Below are 20,994 nucleotides of genomic sequence, written 5' to 3'. Positions count from 1 at the left end.
AAAAGACCACCATTGGTGCTGGGTTCAAATTCCAACTCAGGAAGATCCAGAATTTCCCTGAAATGGCCATAAACGTCTCCCATGTGTTCACCACAAAAGAACTTCCGAGTGGACTTTTTTAATACAGCATCATCCTGATGCAAAGAAGATGAGGATGAAGAAGAGTAATGCATGTATCTCTTTTGATGCGTATGATTTAATCTAGACTCAGCAAGCAGTTTTTGTAGGGCCACTTTCATTTTGAGGTTCACTGTACTGTGCTCCTGACTGAGATAATAGCAACAGAAGATCCTGGTGACTTCTAGTAAGGTGGGAGGAGTCTTTTAGAACTGTGTTCCAGAGCAGGAGTAACTAGCCCCAAATGGCTAAGAGAATCAGGTGGGGCTAAGGAGAGCGACTCGCAGCCCTTAGCCCATGAAGGCACCTTCAGGGAATCTTACCTTATTGGACTCCCCTCCTGTTGGGGCAATGCCCTAAAAGCTGCAGAAACAAGGCAGAGAGGTGGAGCCTCCACTATTTTTTCATAACACTTAGAAATGCCAATCTCCAGTGGAGACAGAACCAAAACAGAACTTGATGTAGTAGAGTTACCTTTTATGGTGCCAACTCTGGAGAAAGAGGGGGTTGTATTAAGGAAAAGGTATTGTTAAAGAAAAAATACACTTTAGAGTGATCTCTCATGAAGATTATCTACCTTGTTGCATGAGGAATAGGGTAATTCGAAATTCATGATAAGACTGTATAACAACTTTTTGTTGAATACATTATTGGTCACACTACAATGCACAAAGGTTTTTCCATTGACCTTGCGTATCTGCCACCCGGTTGGTTCTATGTAGGAGTGTTCAAAATTGACGTAAATTGCTTTTGCATAAGTGGCATTTCAGTTAAATAACGTGAAATTACGCACAATTATGAAGTGTGCAATATTTGAGCACGAAATGCATCCTTGAATCAGTTTTTGATGCAAGTACACATTTTGGGGTAAAAAACAATGAGCAAAATCTCAAGTGGCACAAGCAGGAGTCACTCGTTATTCCTTCTCTCTTGTGGTAAAGCTTTGTCGTGAAAAAAGTGTAAATATATATTTTCTGGTATTTTGTGTAGCATTGAATTGCCAAAATTAAGTGAACTGCATCAGCATAATTAAAATGTTGCCCTGGCCTAGTATGTCATGTGTGACACCTACAACCTCTCCTCTCTGATTAGCCGAGAACACTTTTTATGCGTGAGTGTTTGAGTCTATAGTTAGTATGAAAAAGTAAAAATCTGCATCCCATTGCGCCACGTTGTTGTCTATGAAATGTGTCATGGAGACACTTTTACAGCGTTGTAAACACTTTAAAAAAGGACGAGGCATCTAAAAAAAGATTTTTAGGGGCGCCTGAACTGTCCACAATCCATTGTATAATGATTCAACTATATGTTAACCTTTAAATACCAGTTCCCTCCACCTCCACCCCAGCTTGTCCTAGCATACTGCCCTAGAGAGTTGTCCCTGAATCTCTAATAAAAGGCTGGTTCAGGTTGCAACCTATTGGTCATACACAATAAAAATGGTAGCTCTGAAAGCAACCAGTGAACAAATCAAGGGGAGGCAAGAGACAACAATCTGAGAGACTTTTTAAGGCACTGGGGACATCATTCCCAGGGCATTTGTTTTATAGGGAAGAGGAACATGAGGCCCCCTCTCCCATAGCCTCATGGATGTGGGGGACTCCATCCACAGGGGCCCTGTGACTGGTGCAGTGTGCTCGGGACCTCATCCTCAGGGACACTCTTGTTCCATGCCTGAGTGTGGGCAGTGAATATAAACTGTCTAGGGAACTGGCATAAATCATGGGGGCCTTGGGCCTTCTCCCGTAGCCCCCCTACATTTGGACATATTCTGGGTGCTCCTGGTGTACACTGTTTAAAAATATATATTTATAATAATAATAAATGAGCGCAGAAGCCACTCATATATTACTCACTGCTCCATGCAAGGAGAGCCCTATAATGCCCTAGGGCTTTTTCCTATTATATTTTTTTATTCCTGCTGGTGCCCCTAGATGGAGAAGGGGCTCCGCCAGTCATTTCTTTTTTTGCTGTAGTGTGGGACTGCAGGGAGTGCAGCAGCTGCGCAGGAAAATGTTTAAAAAAGTAAGCCCTCCTGGGTCATTGAATCCCTGGCCCCAGGAGAGCTTACCATATTTTTTAGCGCACTCGAAGCTGGAACCGTATTCTCTTCAGCTGGAGTGCAGGTAGCCCCTGTGCTGGGCTCTACAGTTGCATTTGTGGTCTCAAAGACATGTTGATTTTTTTTTTAATTGGGTTTATACTTTTTTATGACAATCACTGTTATTAATCACTGTTATTAAACATTACAATGTGTGAATTTATAAACTATACATTTGTTTATAGTTATTTGTGACTTTTTGACAGACAGTAGGTCTGCTGTATATGTGTTGATGTGATGATGCCTTGATAAAGCCAATAGCCACACTTTTTATATTTTGGTGTTTTGACACTTTGACAGAGTCAATTGGTTGGCCTTTCTTAATATGACACCCTTTATATTGTTTCATCACATAGTCAGTTGTGCATACCCTTGCAGGGGTTGAGCGCAGGGTCTAGCCTATGGCCTGGACCTACAGCCAACCCACACAATGTATACCCAAAGGCCATGTGCTGCGGGGGATGGTAAGGTGCCTGCGGAGTGCCACAGGCCAGGCCCTGCACCCACCCTCATGCAATACATGATGAGGGACATCTTACTTTAATTTACTAAAAAAACTGAAATTCACAGAAAAAACAAAGGGTACAGTGATGTCATAGTTGGGAATTGTATTCATATGTTATTTTAAAGTTTTTTGGTTTTTTTTTAATTCTGGCTAGTTGGCAAAATTAGTCTAGTAAAGATTATCACAGTGAAATGCTTATACGCCCAGGGTTTGTGAGTGGTCATAATCAACAACAAAATCGTAAGTCATATGATAATGTGCCCGCCCACATGCATTAACACAGCATAATATCAATCCGCCATTTAAGGAAAAAAGACTCTATATAATTCACAGTAAAGGCACTAACCCTACTGCCTTTATCATAACAATATATAGATCAGGCGTGTGGCCTTTATCATTGGCTTTGCACCATGACCAACTCATCCTGCTGTGTTAAGCTTTTCCACAAGGCAAAAAGTACAATACAAGAACTGCCTTTTCTGTTGATCACAAATTCAAGCACCAGTCCTAAAATAGACCTAAAATAGATAATACATTCACGGTCATTCAATATTCTCCTGTAAAGCATTACGGTATGATTTTTTGCTGTGCCCGGTTTTTAATGACCCTATGTGACTGTACTGATGGCACCAGGGACAAGGTCAATTTGGAACTATCGCTATGACGTCAACAGCATTTGTGATACTTATTTGGCTTAAACCACTGATTTAACATTTTGTTACGTTTTAAAATCAGTCTCTTTTTAAAAATAAAATATATATTATTCAGCATATGCACAACGTTAGGGAAGACCCGAGAATAAGCAGCATGACGTTTTTTAGCCAGCATGTTTTGTATTACCAACAAACTTCACAACTCTGAGTACGCCTGTGACAACTCCGACCTGCTCAGAATGCAGCTCTGGAACAAGGTCACAAATACAATGTTGGAAACGTAGAGCATTTTTCCTTTTTTTAATAGTCCACAGTAATGTTTGCTCTCGGTGCTTGTGGAAGCTATTTTGTAAGGATAAAACGAAGAGTGGTGGTTTCTTCTGGCATTTGAAACAGTGACGTGTAGATTGTACGCGACAGCTGCTGCAGACGCTGCACTCACCGAGCTAAAGCACTGGCTCCAACGAAACCAGTTCCCCCGTCACATTATATGACAAGATCTATTGTATGTCCACTCCGCCGAACTTAAATATATTTAGCAGCCCCTGAGGGAAGTTTCTAGTAAAGCATTGTGCCAAAAATTCACCTTTTGATTTTTAATTGCTGCATTGGTGTTTCGCTTGAACAAGGAAGACGGGGACAGCAGGAACTACAGTACTACTGTGTGTTTTTTAAATTTATTTAATGCAAGTAAGTAAGTAGTATTTATTTGTTGATTACTTGAAATCATTGCAATCAGCAAAATACATATACAAAATAAAATTAGGTTAAAAAATAAGCAGCTACTGTGTACATTTATATCCAAACAAAAATCTACAACTAAGCCGTAACATAGTTTATTTAACTGCAAATAATCAGCATGCAAAAGTAAAGTGCAAAGTGCATTGTGCCAGCAGCTGTAATTTACAGTATACAATACATTACTCTGAGAAAGACTTTATATTAATGGGAAATGTGAAGATAAACAATGCCCAATAAAATAACATTTAAAACAGCTACCGCAATAAAGTGCAATTGTGCTAGTAAACTTTTAGCAGCGGAAACTAAAGTGCATTGTGATAGCAGCTAAAGTTGTCAATATACCAAGAAACTTTAGAATAGTGAAGGATATATAAAAAACACAACCAACCATAGTAGAATTGCAATAGGAACGACATTAGCAATAAAGTGCATTTGTAATAATAGACTATAGCAACAACAAAAAACTGCGTAATGCTGGCAACTTTGATTTACAATATACCCTACATCAGTCTAAAAGATACTTTATACCAATGCGAACAGAGACAAGGAAATAGAAGTCGTATTAGAATACAATCGTTCAAACCTCGGAGATCGCGTGTGTTTCAGCTCAGCAGACTTTAACTATTCTAATTTAAGAGATGCTAGCACTATCCCTAAAACCATTTTATAACAATATAACAAACAGCAACAGTACACTTGGGCTATCCAACCCTAACAACTACGGTTATGGTACATTTTATATAATTTTCGTATCGTAAATATCTTCACTTCAATTGTCAATATTACAAAGTTTCTTTTCAGCTATAAAAATAAACTTAACAAATCTGGAAATAAGGCGGGTGGTGGCTCCATTTAAACATAAGATGATGGCGTTTCTACAAGATCTTGCCCCCAATTCAGTAAAAATAGACTTTAATATAGTTTTTCGCTCTTCTAACAATTTGGGGCATAAAGTTACTATATGCACTAAGATTTCCTCACAAGAACCACATAACCTACACGTTTTAGAGGGCCACTTATTTTGCCATTTTGGTATTCCATCTTTAGTCGGATATCTCCCAAACCGTAGTAACATAAATTTGTTCTTAATTAAGGGTTTTAAATGTAACAGCAAATATGGTTGGGGTGCCAGTTTACCACAGGATTACATAGGCACTCATTTAAATATGTTTGCCAACTACTTGCATATTCACTTCTCATCATCTCATGCCAACACTGATTAGCAAGAGAACCCTCTTCAGCACGAGACAATGACTTTGAGGTTTTTGAAAATGTAGATTGACCAGTATTTGTCTTTTTAGACCAAATTTTAGTCTTATATTGGCTCGGCTAATATATCTAGGAATCCTAAAAACTGATTTATATGTCCTTATTTCAATGTCGTCAAGAATGTTCGCGTCTTTGCCGCAGAAAATATTAGAACCATAATCCAAGGATGGAATTAACTTTGCTTTCATAACCTTCTTATTTAATGCATTTTTCTTTAGCGCAGACTTAATCCAAAGGTGTCAGTGCACTTCACAATAGAACCAAGTATGTTACATGAGAAGATTTACATACTTACAAGTTGAAGATACAAACTGGATAGTTGAAAAAGTAAAATAAATCTCACAAAACACAAAAAAACAAAGATTAGGTTAGTCCAGGCATAGAATACATATTTACAACATTGTAATAATTCTGGAAGTGTCTTTGGAAGAGAAGAGATTTGAGGTCAGCTTTGAAAGTTCGGGTAGAGGTGGTGCCACGGAGTGATGGAGGAAGCGAGTTCCAGATTCTAACCGCATTGCCTGAGAAAGATTGAGCTATTTATCTTTCCCATTTGAAGGTAGGGGGCTCAAACAGTACATTTTCTGCTTTACATGAAGGCCTAGAGCCTCCAGAGATGTTAAGTTTATTCGCCAGGTATCGAGGGCAGGAAGTGTGCAAGGCTTTGTGGGTGATTCAGGCAGTCTTGTAGATTGACCTTGCTTCGATGGAAAGCCATTGAAGAGAGAACAGTTTGGGCATGATGTGATCACTTCTTTTGGCCCCATAAACAAAATGAGCCGCTGAATGGAGAGCGGATTTGAAAGGGAAAAGGTGGGATTTGGGGGGGCCAGCAAGGAGAGTATTGCAATAGTCCAATCTAGAGAGAACCAGAGATTGGACCAGGGTGTTTAGGTCTTGTTCCGGAAAGAAATATTGAATCCCCCAGAGAAGGCGTAGGGTAGAAGAGGGGTAGCTTGCAGGAGAGCAGAGAGGTCCTGTCCCTTGCAGATAGCAGGAACCAGACTCGTCCAAGATCACACAATGAAACAGGGGCTAAAGCGGTTGTTCAGTCGACAGACTTCACCCGATGGGCTGCCAAGTACAGACTGTTTATAGTGTTTCCTTTGGGGTTGAGAACAGCCCTAAAGTCATACCACAAGCCTTCTAACGCGGAATACATAAAACGTGAATAGAAAACACGTTTTAAAGCAGGTTCCCAAATAGGTCACTTGATGAAACAATAGACACAGCAACTTCTACACAATTAGACTGTTTTAAAGGGACACAGTGGAACCGAGCAAGGCACAAATAAGGAGACAAAGAACTACTGTGGAAGCCACAGACACACCCTTTCCGGGCCTCACTCATGCTCCGCCACCCCTGGACGAAGAGGGCTGACCTAAAGCCTCCTGTATAAGCATGGCAAGTGATGACCATAAGTGTAAGCTCGCCAGGCTCCCACCAGCTTCAGAGGACAAAGTTCTGCAAACATGTTAGAATCTGAAGTGAGAGTGCAGTGTCCCTGATTCGGGCGCCACACTCAGCTTTAAAGTTAAAAAAACAAGAAGCTGCCGCCACTGTTCCCCGAGTGCTGTGTGGGAGAAGGGGGAAGCTACTCTTAAAGTTAAAGCATGCATAGCGCGCAATTGCAACGTAGAAGAATGCAAGTTATACGGCTGACTTCGTTTAACCTCGTGTGAGGTGCACATTGACAAAAAGAGCCAATAGTTTTAGAATGAACAAGTTAAACAAGCTGGTGGTCACAACTGCGCACAAGTGTCCCTCCTGCCCGTCTGCAGTAAGAGAAGCTCATTCAAGAAGATAGTGCTTAAAGACTAAAGGAGACGTACCATGTAACAACCGAAGTAAAAGGGCCAGTCCTCATGAGAGGTTACAAATGAAGACAAGGCAGCACTAAGGAGGGACTAACACGCCTAAAAAAGAATCAGAAATCAGCATTTACAAAGAGCAATGACCCAAGCCAATGAAAAATATGGGCGGAGAGTGGGCGGAGCTTCTTTTCTATACTCTAATACTACATGCCTCGCAGCAGCGCATGTGCTCCCCAGGCTCTACCTAAAATTGAGAAACAAAGAATTCTGATTGGTTGGGTACGTGGAAGCCCTACTGGACCAAGCAATTTGATTGGAGGCCGCAACATGTTGCTTCTGCCATTACAGGACTAAAGGACTCCGTTCTAACACTGTTGTTAAAAACACATTTAAATGGCAGGGTGGCGATACCCTGGCACCATAGCCTTTGTCAGGGGACCCTCTGTGACTCTCCCAAGGGGCCAAATGATTATTTTTTTGCGTTGTCAAGATCCCTTGGGATTCACACAGAACCCAGGGCGCTCTTCCTTTTTGTCCTGTGGGAATCTCCCAGGACCTAAAGACAATTAAAAAAAAAACATGTGGGATGAAGTTCTATGGCACTACCAAAGGCACTGCTGTTTAGGAAAAAAAACAACACTGAAATTTACCAGTTATACATAAATGACAGAAATATAACTTGCACATATGTGATACACTGTTTATGACCTCATATATTACATCACCCATAATATCTGAAATCTATGGCATCTATTGCGTTTCTAATACAAAGCTCCCCCCATTTGGAAGGAGACACCCTGTTGCACAGCTTGAAACATAGACAGGATTGTCTATAAACAGTTCATCAAAATTGATTCCACCTCATGTTAGGTTCCAAGAGTATTTAATACTTCATCAAAAGTTCAACATCAATCAAAGTTCATGAATTTCATCCAACATCAACATAATCCAGTCATATATCTTCCCCAATGCATTTCGGGCTGATGAAAAAGCCCTTCCTCAGGGGACAACTCTACAAAAAAAGGAACAAATCATAATATCACTATGTATGCCGAAAATCGCACCTATACAGTCACCTAATTGTGTCATTAACCTCATACAGCAAAATACATACAAAAAGGTGAATACCAAACTGTGAAATCAAGATCATCACTCAAGTACCGTAAGCACAGTGTGTATTATTATCATGCTCTTTACTCAACCCTTATCCACAACCACATAGAAACATTTGTGTCTAAGCGTGAATCATCAGAGTGCCCAAATGAGAAACCTGCGTGGCGTGCATAACTGGCCACCCCACTGTGAATCGAAATCAAAAAAGTGCCCATGAAATCATGCTCTCGTGAGGCCAATACTCACGGACTGTTTTTAAAGGCTTGTCATGCGTCACGGTATCTAAAAAAACGTAACACAATAGTGAAGATGCGGATCAAAATTTCTATCGGGCACGTGTGCCGTGAAAGTATTGTGGTCCCCAGTGTGGAGTACTTACAAAGTAATACAGCTGTCCAGACGCATAACCATCTGCGTGTCGGGAACCCCAAGAGTGATTTAGCCCGGCAGCGCTTATACCGGCTTGTAGTTGCATGCAAAAAGTGAAAACGGACTAAAATGTAAATAAGTGAAGACGGGCTAAAAGAAAAAGAGTGCGGCCATATTGAGTAAGGCAGGTGAAGCGAAACGGGTGCAGGGTTCAAACCTTACGATGTCAATTCGGTACCATGATCAGTGTGGAAAAAATGCATATGAGATAATAAATTCATCAACATAACACAAAACGACTGTGAATGCAATACTGGGTACATGCTTAAATCAACAATAGAGTCACAAATAACACAAAAACTCCATGCGATCATTGAGACCGTGTGGCTGCATCGATGCCATATAGCGAATCCAGAAATTTTCTCTTTTAAGTAAAGTCTGTTTGTTGTTGTGGGTGGGGGTAATTTGTTCAAGTACCAGGTATTTTAGTTGGGCTACAGAGTGTTTTTGTTCAACGAAATGTGAAGCAACAGTAGATTTCATGTTCCCAGTCCTTATGTTGCTTTTGTGTTCGAGTAGACGGGTTCTGATCTTTCTTTCGGTGTGTCCAATATAACACTTACCACAAGGGCATTTGATCATGTAGATTAAATTGGCCGAGTTACAGGTGGCGTTGACCCTCAATTTAACAGGATGGCCCTTCATGGGATGGCTGATGACGTTTCCTGGAATACAGTTATTGCAATTGCTGCAATTATGACAAGGTCGTAGGCCTTTAAATGTTGTTGGTTCACTCTGTTTGTTTGTTTTCTTCAGGATTTCTTTCAAGTTGCGTCCCCTGGTGTACGCAAACATCGGTGGCTGGTTGAAAATGCCTTGGAAGTCAGGTTCTAAGCTCAACAAAGACCAGTGTTTACAAATGATGTTCTTAAAACGGTTACTCAGAATGGTGTATTTGGAGACCACCACCATTCGGGTGTTCTCTGGTTTAACTCTGGTTTGCAACAGTTCTTCTCGCTTCATACCTCCAATAAGGCTGACTGCTGTATCCAAAGTTTGTTGTGGGTAGCCACGTGTCTTGAATCTATCAACCATATTTGTAACTTCCTGTTGACATCTCTCCTCTGAGGAAACTATCCGTTTCACTCGCATCAGTTGAGACAGTGGAAGATTGCGTTTCAATCCGGGTCTGTGAAAGCTCTGATGGTGCAAAAGTGAGTTCCTGTCTGTTGGTTTCCGAAAAATGGTCGTGTTCCAATTTCCATTGTCACATTGTATCTCAACATCCAAAAAGTGTATGCACGCTCTATCCATATTCCAAGTGAATTGGATTTGTTCATTGATCCCATTCCATGTGGTTAGAAAATCCGTCAACTCAATCTCTGTTCCCGACACGCAGATGGTTATGCGTCTGGACAGCTGTATTGCTTTGTAAGAACTCCACACTGGGGACCACAATACTTTCACGGCACACGTGCCCGATACAAATTTTGATCCGCATCTTCACTATTGTGTTACGTTTTTTTAGATACCGTGACGCATGACAAGCCTTTAAAAACAGTCCGTGAGTATTGGCCTCACGAGAGCATGATTTCATGGGCACTTTTTTGATTTCGATTCACAGTGGGGTGGCCGGTTATGCACGCCACGCAGGTTTCTCATTTGGGCACTCTGATGATTCACGCTTAGACACAAATGTTTCTATGTGGTTGTGGATAAGGGTTGAGTAAAGAGCATGATAATAATACACACTGTGCTTACGGTACTTGAGTGATGATCTTGATTTCACAGTTTGGTATTCACCTTTTTGTATGTATTTTGCTATATGAGGTTAATGACACAATTAGGTGACTGTATAGGTGCGATTTTCGGCATACATAGTGATATTATGATTTGTTCCTTTTTTTGTAGAGTTGTCCCCTGAGGAAGGGCTTTTTCATCAGCCCGAAATGCATTGGGGAAGATATATGACTGGATTATGTTGATGTTGGATGAAATTCATGAACTTTGATTGATGTTGAACTTTTGATGAAGTATTAAATACTCTTGGAACCCTAACATGAGGTGGAATCAATTTTGATGAACTGTTTATAGACAATCCTGTCTATGTTTCAAGCTGTGCAACAGGGTGTCTCCTTCCAAATGGGGGGAGCTTTGTATTAGTTCACAGATTCCCGCTGTGAGGTACAGACAGCGTTCCACCCCGTTAGCACGCTACAAAATTATCATTTGGATTAAAACCATTGAACTATCCCGCTGTGCAGGTCCCTCCCTTACTGATTTGATTCAAATCTATTGCGTTTCACCAGCATAAGACCCTGTGTTACCCAGGTTTGGTCTGCTCTACCCAGGTTTGTGTCTTTCCACACGTATAAAGAGCACCATTTAGGTGAAAGTGTAAGCTCTTCTCCCACCACCCCGACATGCATGACACTGTTGCTTGCCAGTAGTCCTGAATCACCTGACACTTCCATATTATATAGTAAAATGATCCCACCTCCCCATAATTCCTATTACAGGTTGCGTCCGCCCTACGACCCATTTTCACATGTGTTGTGCATGAAATGTAAACTCTATGTAGTATTTTGAGCTGGACTAGTCTGAAGCGGGTCCTGATGGCTACTTCCCTCAGGGAGGCTAACGCTTCGGGCCAGTCTTTCTCCTGTAAGTCAGTTATGTCTAAGCCCCAGTAGTCTTTCAGGGCAGTAAGAGTGTCTGGTAGATTGTTAATCAACTTTCGGTAGGTGAGCGAGATTGCCTTTCGGGACAAGTGTTCCTTGAGGAGTCTACATTCCAGAGGTGACGGCTTCGGGAGCTCAGATCCCCAGGGCACTGCTGCCTGTATAACATGTCAGATCTGCAGGTAGCAGAAATACTCTGTGTGTGCCAGTTCATGTGTTTTTTGTAGTTGTTCGAATGTGACCATCTCTACCCCCGTGTGGAGGTCCCCCAGCCTCAAAATTCCTATTAAATCCCTTTTGGCAAAGCCTTTCCTTATTTCTGAGGTACCCAGCTGTTGGAATTCACAAAGTGGTGTGGCTTTGGTGAGTCTATTCTCCCACCCTAGTTTGGACAGAGCTGACTGCCATTGGCGAACTGTCACCGCTGTGGGAGTTGTTGTGGTTCAGCGCGTGGAGATAGCCTCTCGGCTGCAGTTCTAGCCAATCCATTTGGTACGCCGCCTCTGTTAGCGGTTGGTGGACTCATTGGTTAACAGTTGCAAGCTGAGCTGCCCTGTAATATGTTTGGATGTGTGGCAACATGATTCCGCCATCGTACCAACTACATGTCAATTTACTGAGGGCAATCCTAGGGGGCTGCCAGCCCACAGGAGGAAGCATACCACACTATCTATTGAATTAAAATATGAGTCTTGAATCGGAAAGGGTGTATTTTGTAATGTGTATAAGAATCGTGGCAGGGCCATCATTTTAAACAGCGCAACTCTACCAAGGAGCGAGAGCGGGATGGCTCGCCAGTGGTGGATATTGCTTTTGAGGCGGTCCAGAGGAGGTTGTAGGTTTCAGGCTTGAAAGCACACCTGATCTGCTGTTTAAAGATGCCCAGATATCGGACTGCTTCTGTGACCCCCTGCGCTGTACAGTCTACCGGCAGATTCAGTCTCTGTCCACTGAGAACAAATACCACTGACTTGGCCCAGTTGATGATACATCCTGAGTACCTTTCCAACGTTGCAAAAATGTTTAGTATTGTTGCTATAGGGGCTCAGGGGGATGCAACATATAGAAGAATATTATCAGCGTACAGCGAGATCCTGTCCTCCCAGTCTTCCGACCAGCGCAAGTCGAGTATTACTGGATCTCTCCGGATCCATGTAACTACTGGCTTGAGTACCAACATGAACACCAGGGGGACAGGGGACATCCCTGCCTTGTGCCGCGGTGTAAAGGTAATACACAAGATTTTTCACTGTTAACCACTACATGCGTTTGAGGTTCTGTTTATAAGAGGCGGAGCCAAGATAGGAATTGTGGTCCAAAGCCCATTCGTTTGAGCACCACCACCATGTATGACCACTCAACGGTTTCGAAGGTCATCCTCACATCTAGGGATAGGACCGCAGTGTCTTCTCTGATTCTGTGGGCACGTCCCATGACACCATGAAGGTGCCTGAGGTTTAGGGTGGTTTTGCGCCCTGGCAGAAATCTGGATTGGTCCGGGTGGACAAGGGCCAGGAGCAGAGGGAGAAGAAGCTCATATAACAGCGTAATTGGCCGATATGACGTGCATTGGTCTCTTGGCTTTCCCTTTTCATGTATTACAACTGTTGTCCCTAGTCTCTTATCTAATGGGAGTCTGCCACTGGTATTGCTCTCCTCAAACTATTCCAGCAAGTGAGGCGCAGTTACCTGCACTGTAAGCTTGCATAATTCTATTGGGATGCCTTTTGGCCCCAGTGCCTCACCCAACTTCAGATCGCTTGGGTTATCTTGGCTACTGTTAGGTCCTCCTCGAGAGACTGGTGCTCTTCTTCCATCAACACCGGGAGCCGGATATCTCTTAGGAACTCTAGGGATTCCTGTTCTGAATATTCCATACTTGCGGAGTATACCTCCACATAGTGGTCTGCAAAGGTCTCCGCAATACCTAACGGATTCCTATCTCCTCCCCGGATCTAGAGGTAACCAATGGGACCCACCTGTCTGCTCTCTGGTGCTGATCCAATCAGGCTAGTAGTTTGCCCGCTTTGTCACCCATTTTGTATAGTTAATTTTATTTTTGGCCTCTTCTGTCACGCAATCTTTATAATATTGTTGTTAGAGTTTTAATGTGTGATGTAAATCCTCATTGTAGTTCCTAACGATTTGGAGTTCTAGATCAAGGATTTCCTGTTCCAGCTTCGCAACTGTCGCCCTTTTCTCTTTTTTGTGTCTGGAAATAAGCGAGAGGGCCTGATCCCTAAACACCGCATTCTACACTTCCCACAATGTCTGAGGCAATGAGGTATAAAAGTTTTCCTAGAAGTAAAAGTTAGTGGCTTCCTCCAAATCCTTTCTTATTTTGGTATCATAATGTACCAGGGATTTATTGTCACCGAGCCCCAGTACCCCCGCCACCCACCTTATATTTTGCCCATATGGGGGAGTATTCCGAGATACCTCTAGCTGAATGTCTGACATCCGAAAAGTGAGGGAGGAGCGTGAGGAGAGAAATCAAAATTTGATTGACTACCATGTGCTCCTGAGTGGAACGTGTACTCTGATGTGATGGGGTATAAAGACCTCCATACGTCTATCAGGCCTAAAGCTGAGAGAAATTCTGCCAGTCATGTTTGCATGGGGTTTGAGGCCCTAAGCGGCATGCAGTTCAGAAAGTTGCAGCCTGCCATATTAAAATCTCCTCCCATATACAGACAGCCCGCTGGAAGATCCAGTATTTGTGCTCCCAGATCCCTCAAGGTCGAGTCCCTTAACGTGGGGGGGGGGGCATATACAGACAGGATATTTACTACTTTGCCTGCCCATACCTCCGAAATTGCAGCGTATCTACCCAGTCTGTCCGTCCAAGTTTTGCCTATAGTGAGGGGTAGGCCCTTCTTAGTGAAAATTCATGTACCTCTTGAACCAGATGTGTAGCCTGCATACACCTTCATTTCGTATCCCTACTGATTTAAAGCCTTACAGCTATTTCCCAACAGATGGGTCTCCTGCAAGAGACCCACATCCGGGGAGTGCCTCTTTATATACTGAAGAACAATGCCTCACTTAACTTTACTTCCTAGCCCATTTACATTCCAGGACATTAATTTCATTTCAGTCTGCACTTGTCCTGTCATGTGATCGCTGTTCTGTTTTTCCTTTTGGGAGTGTGTCGGAGCTTCACTGGGTGCCTTTCCTCCCCAAACAAATGTGGGCCCCCTGAATAGGACACAGTGTCTTGGCCATGTTGAAAAGCACTATCTGCTCATATTATGTAGCCTAGGAAATTGCGCAACAAAACAGCTAAAAAACATGTAACAACCCCCCTCCTTTCCCCTTACCTAACCGCCCCCCACCCTGCAACCCTGCCAGTTGGTGCCCCAATTGCCCGCCCCCAACTCAGCAGAGAGCCTGCTGACCCTACCCAACATACTATACATAGGGAGCGTATACTTGCCCTTCAACTCTTCCCCCACCTCATCTTCAGTCTTACATTTACTATGTCTGCCATTAATATTGAGCTTCTATTTCCATCAGTGCTGAGGTAGTTCGGTGACTCAGCCCATTCCTGCCCCTGCTGCTGATTGGGTTCTACGCTGTGTTCCCCACCCCCAGTCTGACCACTGGGTGGAAGGACACGTTTAGGCCAAAGTCACTTCCACAGGCAATTATCCAGCCGGTCACCGAAGATAAGTTACTCTTACCCACTTTCCCTCGGTATCAGCTGGTCTAGATCTCTGTCTCTCAGTTCATGGCACCTAACCGGTATGCGTTTCTTCAGTTAGACGCTCGTTTGGGCCCATCATTGTTTTCCTTGTTCTTCCACAATGGGCATCGCTGCCGGCGCCTCCAACTGGCTTCCAACCTTCTAACCAGTCCCATCCTTGCTCGAGTGTAACGAAGAATCAAACCCTCCCCCCGGACTCCACTTGGAGGCGTTCTGGGAAGAGCATGGAATATTTCACCCCTTTATCCCTGAGCGCCCTTTTCACCTCGCTGAAGCTGCACCTTAGTCTTTGAGTCTTTAGGGTGAAATTCGGAAAGAAGGTTATCTGCGAGTTTTCAAATAGGACTGGGGGGGCCGCCTGGTCAATTTATAGTATGATGTCCCAATCTCTATGGTTAAAGAGGCTACGATAATAGGTCTCGGTGGGGCCCCGGGTTTGGGGCGTCCACGCATTACACAGTGAGCTCTCTCTACTGAGAAAATCGTTGTGAGACCATTTAGTTGGAGCTGCATCTGAATCAATTCCTTCACGGATAGGTCAGATGTTGAACCCTCTGCCCTTACAGGGACCCCAAGGATTCTAACATTATTACGTCTCCATTGCCTTTCTTGATCCTCAAGCCTGGCCTCCAGTTGGACATTGTGCATTTGCATTTCTTTCATTTGGGCTTTGAGCGTTGAAGTGTCTTGGTGCAAAGTTTTTGTGGAGTCTTCTACTGATTGCACTCTTGCCCCCATAAACGTAAGTCTGCACAGATTGAGGAGACTTCAGTTGTAACAGAGACTATTTGGGTCTCCAGCGCTTTTTGGACCACTTCTATAGCTTCCATAATGTCATGCAGGGATAGTACACCTTCGTTTGGTGCTGCCTGGCATCTGGGACTGGCGTTTGTGTGGGGTATCTTGGGCTTCAGTTCCTTTCGGGCAGGTGAATTTGTCTGGTTTCATTTGGTTAGAGTTCTTGATGTTCTTCCCTGCAGTCATTTTCCAGCCTGGGTTGCGCCGCCCTTGTGGTTCTTCTTTTGGGGTCGCTGGGTGAGCTGCTGCCACCTGCCAGTGGTTACCAGGTGGCCCATCCTGTCTGTCAGGTTTTCACTCTGTTCTACCGACGTACTGTCCTCTCCCGCTCCCCGGTCGGTGAGTGGTGTGTTTACCAACTCACGCCCTGATCTTACTTGTTGGGTCTTGCTTTGTTACACCCTCCCGTTCTCCTCAGTTTTAGATAATCTCTTGCTCCTATGTCACTTGGTTACTCAGGTGGCTCCCCCCAGGCCACTGACGACCCACGTCACCCTTGCTGATCTGCAAATCTCCCCCCATGGGCCGGGGCTGCCAGTTTGTCTGACTTACTACTGGTGTACTTCCCATGCGGTCTCCACTGCCTCAGGCTCCATTCGGTTGTTTTTGTGCCGCTTTGCTTGTTTTCCACACATAGGCCCAACCTTGGGCTTCCCAGTCTCCAGCATGCCTGATCCTCCAGCCCTGGGTGGCCGCTAATTATTGCACTCCTTCGGCCCACAAGTTTTCTCAATTAGGTGGGTGATCTCTTTCTAGCCATCACGGCCGCCACGCTTTCTCCAAATGGCTTCCATTTTGTCTCTTTCTCTGTCGCTGTTCTTCTGGGGAAGGGCCGGCACTGCACCCCTCCCACCTCCACCACCTCCATGGACAGCCTCCGTGATTTGGTGGGTTCCGTCGTTTGCCCCAGACACCCTCCGCCGTCTCTTTCACCCTCCTCCAACTGTCCTAGGCCCCAGGAAGCAGATGGGAACGGTGACTCCAGACTCGGAAGGCCTCGGCCATGCCCGATTCAAGACCAGACAGCACCGGCACTCGGCTCCTAGTGTGCGTGGAACGGCAGGAGGCTGGTCCTGGATCACCTCCGGTGAGCTGGTTAGTCGTTCCTGTCTCTCCTCTCCACAGTCGGCCCGGGGTCCCCAGGGGCGTTCCCCCGCAGCTGCTACTAAAGGCTGGTGCTCCGTTGCTTCCACCAGGCCCAAGAATGTAAATGCCCACAATCCGGCCTCGGATCCTCAAAAGGGGCACACCGATGTCGACTCTGTGCTTACGCCATTTCTTTCCGTGACATGTCGCAGGTTTAGGGTCGGATTTTCTCTGGATTTGCGAGGGCTTAAGGGAAAAGAGTTACGGAGCGGCTCTAGTAAGCTGCCATCTTCCTTCGCGGCCAGCCACACCCCCGGCAGTACAAGTTTTGTTTCTGTCAGTCATGTCTAACGAACTCATTTCAGGTTTTTTATTTGTTTTGTAAATGGTAGTGCTTTCTAAGTGAATTTCTTAGACTTTTTCAATGCAAGTTAAAATCTTACTACCTTCCTCAGGTAAAACTCCACTTTTATCTTTTTTTCACTATCACTCACACACACAGGTTTTAGACAATGCATGTATTTGCACAACGTCTGGTGTCATACACAGAACATTCACACACAAAATAATCATTGCCAAAGCCAAAATGTCATCACCCAACGCCCGACCAGCGTCTTTGCCAATGTTTCTTTTACTTTATTGCTCCCACCTCTTACTTTTTATCCCTCTGCTTCGTCATTTTAGGGCACACACAGCATGCTGAAGAGAGATCTTAGAGCTTGCAAATACTCTTTAACTATATTTTTCTCAGTATACTTGTCACCTTCATCCTCTTCCGAATTTGTTTGTTAGTCGTATGCCCTATGCGGAACCCACATTGGTATCTGCCACAAATACCAAAATGCATTTATTGACCTGCCTACATTTGCAGCTAGGTTTTGGGCAACATTTGCAAGATTGGATGGCTGATATGTTCCATGTGTAGTTCCGCAATTAGGTTACTGAAGTGGACAAAGACAGCACTCAATAAAAATAAACATTCGTTAACCATTATCAACTGGACATTTATAGTATTTTAGGAGATCTGCTCACCACAGTATGTCCCTCTCAGATGTTATTTATGTACTTCTTTTTATAAAGAGATTTTGGGGCCTCATGGGTGCACTGTTACTATGCTGTATAGCAAAAGGTACCAGTAACAGAGTAAACCATTCATGCAACATCAATTGGAACGTGATTTAGCACCTGTAAGTGTTTGAGACTACTGACACAGCACTCTCCTTTTTCAGCCTAGTCGCTGCCCTGTGCTTGGTATCTCAGAGCCTTCTCTCAGACTGCCTTCTCAGAGCTTTATTTTTTGTGGGTACTGCTGGGGTTCCAAGGAGTCTCCTGTGTGCGACATCTGGACTCGTGGGGGTTCTCCTAAACAATTTTCAGCACCCTTAGAAGGTGGGAACATTTCACCACCCATAAGGGGGGTGTCCATGACTTTCCTGCTGGCCTCTGCAGCTGTCTGTTTTTGCAGATGGGCCATTTAGCTATTTTCTGTTACTCCTTGTACCTATTTTCTGTATATGAAGCAATCCAGTCCAGATATTCCTTTTGGAATCACACTTGCCACGGATTGGGATTGCTTCACTTTTGCCTGCTCATCAAGGTGGATTTACTTCAGGATCCTGCCCTTTCCTTTCCAGGTCTATGTCTAATCAAACAGATGGTATTTTCCTTTTGGCATATCACAATTTCACTAGTCTTGCTTGTGGCTCGTTCTGGCCAAATATTCAAGTCTTTAGACCTTCATCATTTGGATCTCACGTTTCCCTGCCCAGAACTCTGCCTGTATCCTTGGATGTTTTTTTGTGAAAGTCATGTGTTCTTCTAAATAACTGGATCTGTAGAGTTGTGGGGCAGTGGAATGCAGAATTCTCGAGTCTGCATCTCCTTATCGAGCACCCATCCTATAGCTTGGAGACATCAGAAGAAGATGTTCCTTAGCTCCTAAATGTTATTAGCCCTATGAAGACTAGCCCTTGACAGTGTGACACTTTGAAGACCTTCACCTGTTCACCTGAAGGCTCCAGCGTGTTGATGGTTAACACCTTGACTGCTACAGCAATTCCCCTCCTGTGCTGGAAATTGTAAAATTCAATGGATCATGACGAGCTCAGCTCGTCATGAGCACACGACCAGTGTACTGCAAGACGAGCTGAGCTCGTCATGAGCAGCGAAGGGGTTAAGCTGCTCTGGACCACATCATGCTTTAATATTGATGCTGTATATCTTTGGAATAGCTGGCCCTATCCTCTAGCTCCAATTTTTTGCATTCACATATTTTTTTAACAGATAACTATAGAGTGAGACCAGTCTAGAATCGGGAGTGATACCAACATCATAGGACCATAATTGTAAGATACCTGCCTGGAGCTCACGTCTCTGTTGGCCGTTAAAGATCTACTCTGAGAGAAAGTCGGAGAGAGCTAGAGAAATTAAAGGGAGAGTTACATAAAGGACCACCTTGTGGGCTAGATAAGAGGCATCAATGGATAAGGAGAGAAATATGGAATTATTTATAGTGCATGCACTGTGGACTAATTCACATGTATGTGTTGTGGAGAATTTACAGTGCTAATCTGGATGAGGCGTGCTCCAGACCTGACATCCACTACTCTTACCTGGAGCATCTATCATCGGCCACTGTTTTTGCTTCTATTCTTGAGCCACGTTAGTTCGATAAATATTACTGCAGAGATTCTCCCATGTCAAAACCAGGCTGTTTGCCTACTAGTGCTTACATACTACATCTTCACCCAAGCAGTTCACATACAGCGTTAGCCACAGAGGATTATTGCTAGGAACCTCTTTGGTATGACAGACAGATTGCAGGACCTCTTGTGTTGGTGGAATTAGACTCACAAGTGCTTGATACATTTCAGCTCTCTATTTATGCGAAAAAATGCTTGCAAATGTCTCAGTCACTCGCATTCCCTTGGGGCCACATTCCATTCTATTGTTTTTTATCCACAGCATTACTCCAGACAGTGGGCTCGATTCACAGAACTAACTTAAGACAAATCCTAAACTTGCTACCATTTTGGTGTTCACAGAAGGCATTTACTCATTGATAAATATCAAAATGAGTAACTAGTAATTAGTATGCATTGTGCTTCACTGTTACACTCGGGACTTCTCATTTTGTTTATTCAGTCATCATCCACGCTGTGTAACCATCCTGTGCATTTTTTTTCTTGAATTTTTTTGCCTCGAGTTTTTACTACTAATATTAATATATTTGGCACAGTTAGAGATGAAAAGTCCATGAGCACACACAGAGTTTCTGTTAGGGAATACCAAATTTCCATTGAGAAAAGTATAGATCATCTCTTAGTGAGAAATATTCACTAGAACAAATTGAGAAACGCAGCAACTAAGGAAGTAATAGCTTTATTTTGAAATTCCTTATCCCACTCCAGCCACGGCCCGTGGAGGGAGTGCCGGTGGGGCAGAAAGGCGGGGCGGGGCAGGGTGGGGGGTGCTAAAAACCAGAATATGGATAATTGGAGGTAAGTAAACAATTTAATAAATAAAATAAATTTCGTAGCGTGCCCTGCATTGCAAAATGCGATGCAGCACGCGCTACAAAATTCGTTTTATTATTTAAATTGTTTACTTACCTCCAATTATCCATATTCCGGTTTTTAGCACCCCCCACCCTGCTTCTCCCCGCCCTGCCTTTCTGCCCCACCGGAACATCCTCCACGGGCCGTGGCTGTCCCACTCTTCAAATGAGCCTTAACTCTTATTACAACAAGGATCAGAGAATACGCTCAAACAGAAATGTTATACATTATCTAACATTTAAATTTACTGTTCTGGAACCATATTGCAAAGTTCGCAATAGCCATCAAGTGGTGAATACGAGGGAAACTGATGCTAGTTGGATTTTGAAACAATTTAATGACAATAAATATACATTTTGAACGTATGAATTACGTTAATTCATAACAGAATAAATTAAATAAAAGCTATATATGTGTGTGTGTGAACCTAAATAAATCCTAAAGCGAAAACATGTACACATTTGAAAGCTAACTATTACATCCC

General features: G+C 43.6%; 1 protein-coding gene across 1 annotated transcript in view; it reads left to right on the top strand.

Annotated features, from left to right (window-relative positions):
• LOC147698535 (cilia- and flagella-associated protein 337-like) overlaps positions 1-20,994 on the top strand; it is a 554,785-nt gene that overhangs the window by 189,560 nt on the left and 344,231 nt on the right. The window lies entirely within an intron of this gene.

This window comes from Lissotriton vulgaris, chromosome 8 (assembly GCF_964263255.1).
Source record: "Lissotriton vulgaris chromosome 8, aLisVul1.2, whole genome shotgun sequence".
NCBI lineage: Eukaryota > Metazoa > Chordata > Amphibia > Caudata > Salamandridae > Lissotriton > Lissotriton vulgaris.
Note: the sequence above shows the minus strand (reverse complement) of the source record. Positions and strands in the feature narration are given on the sequence as shown.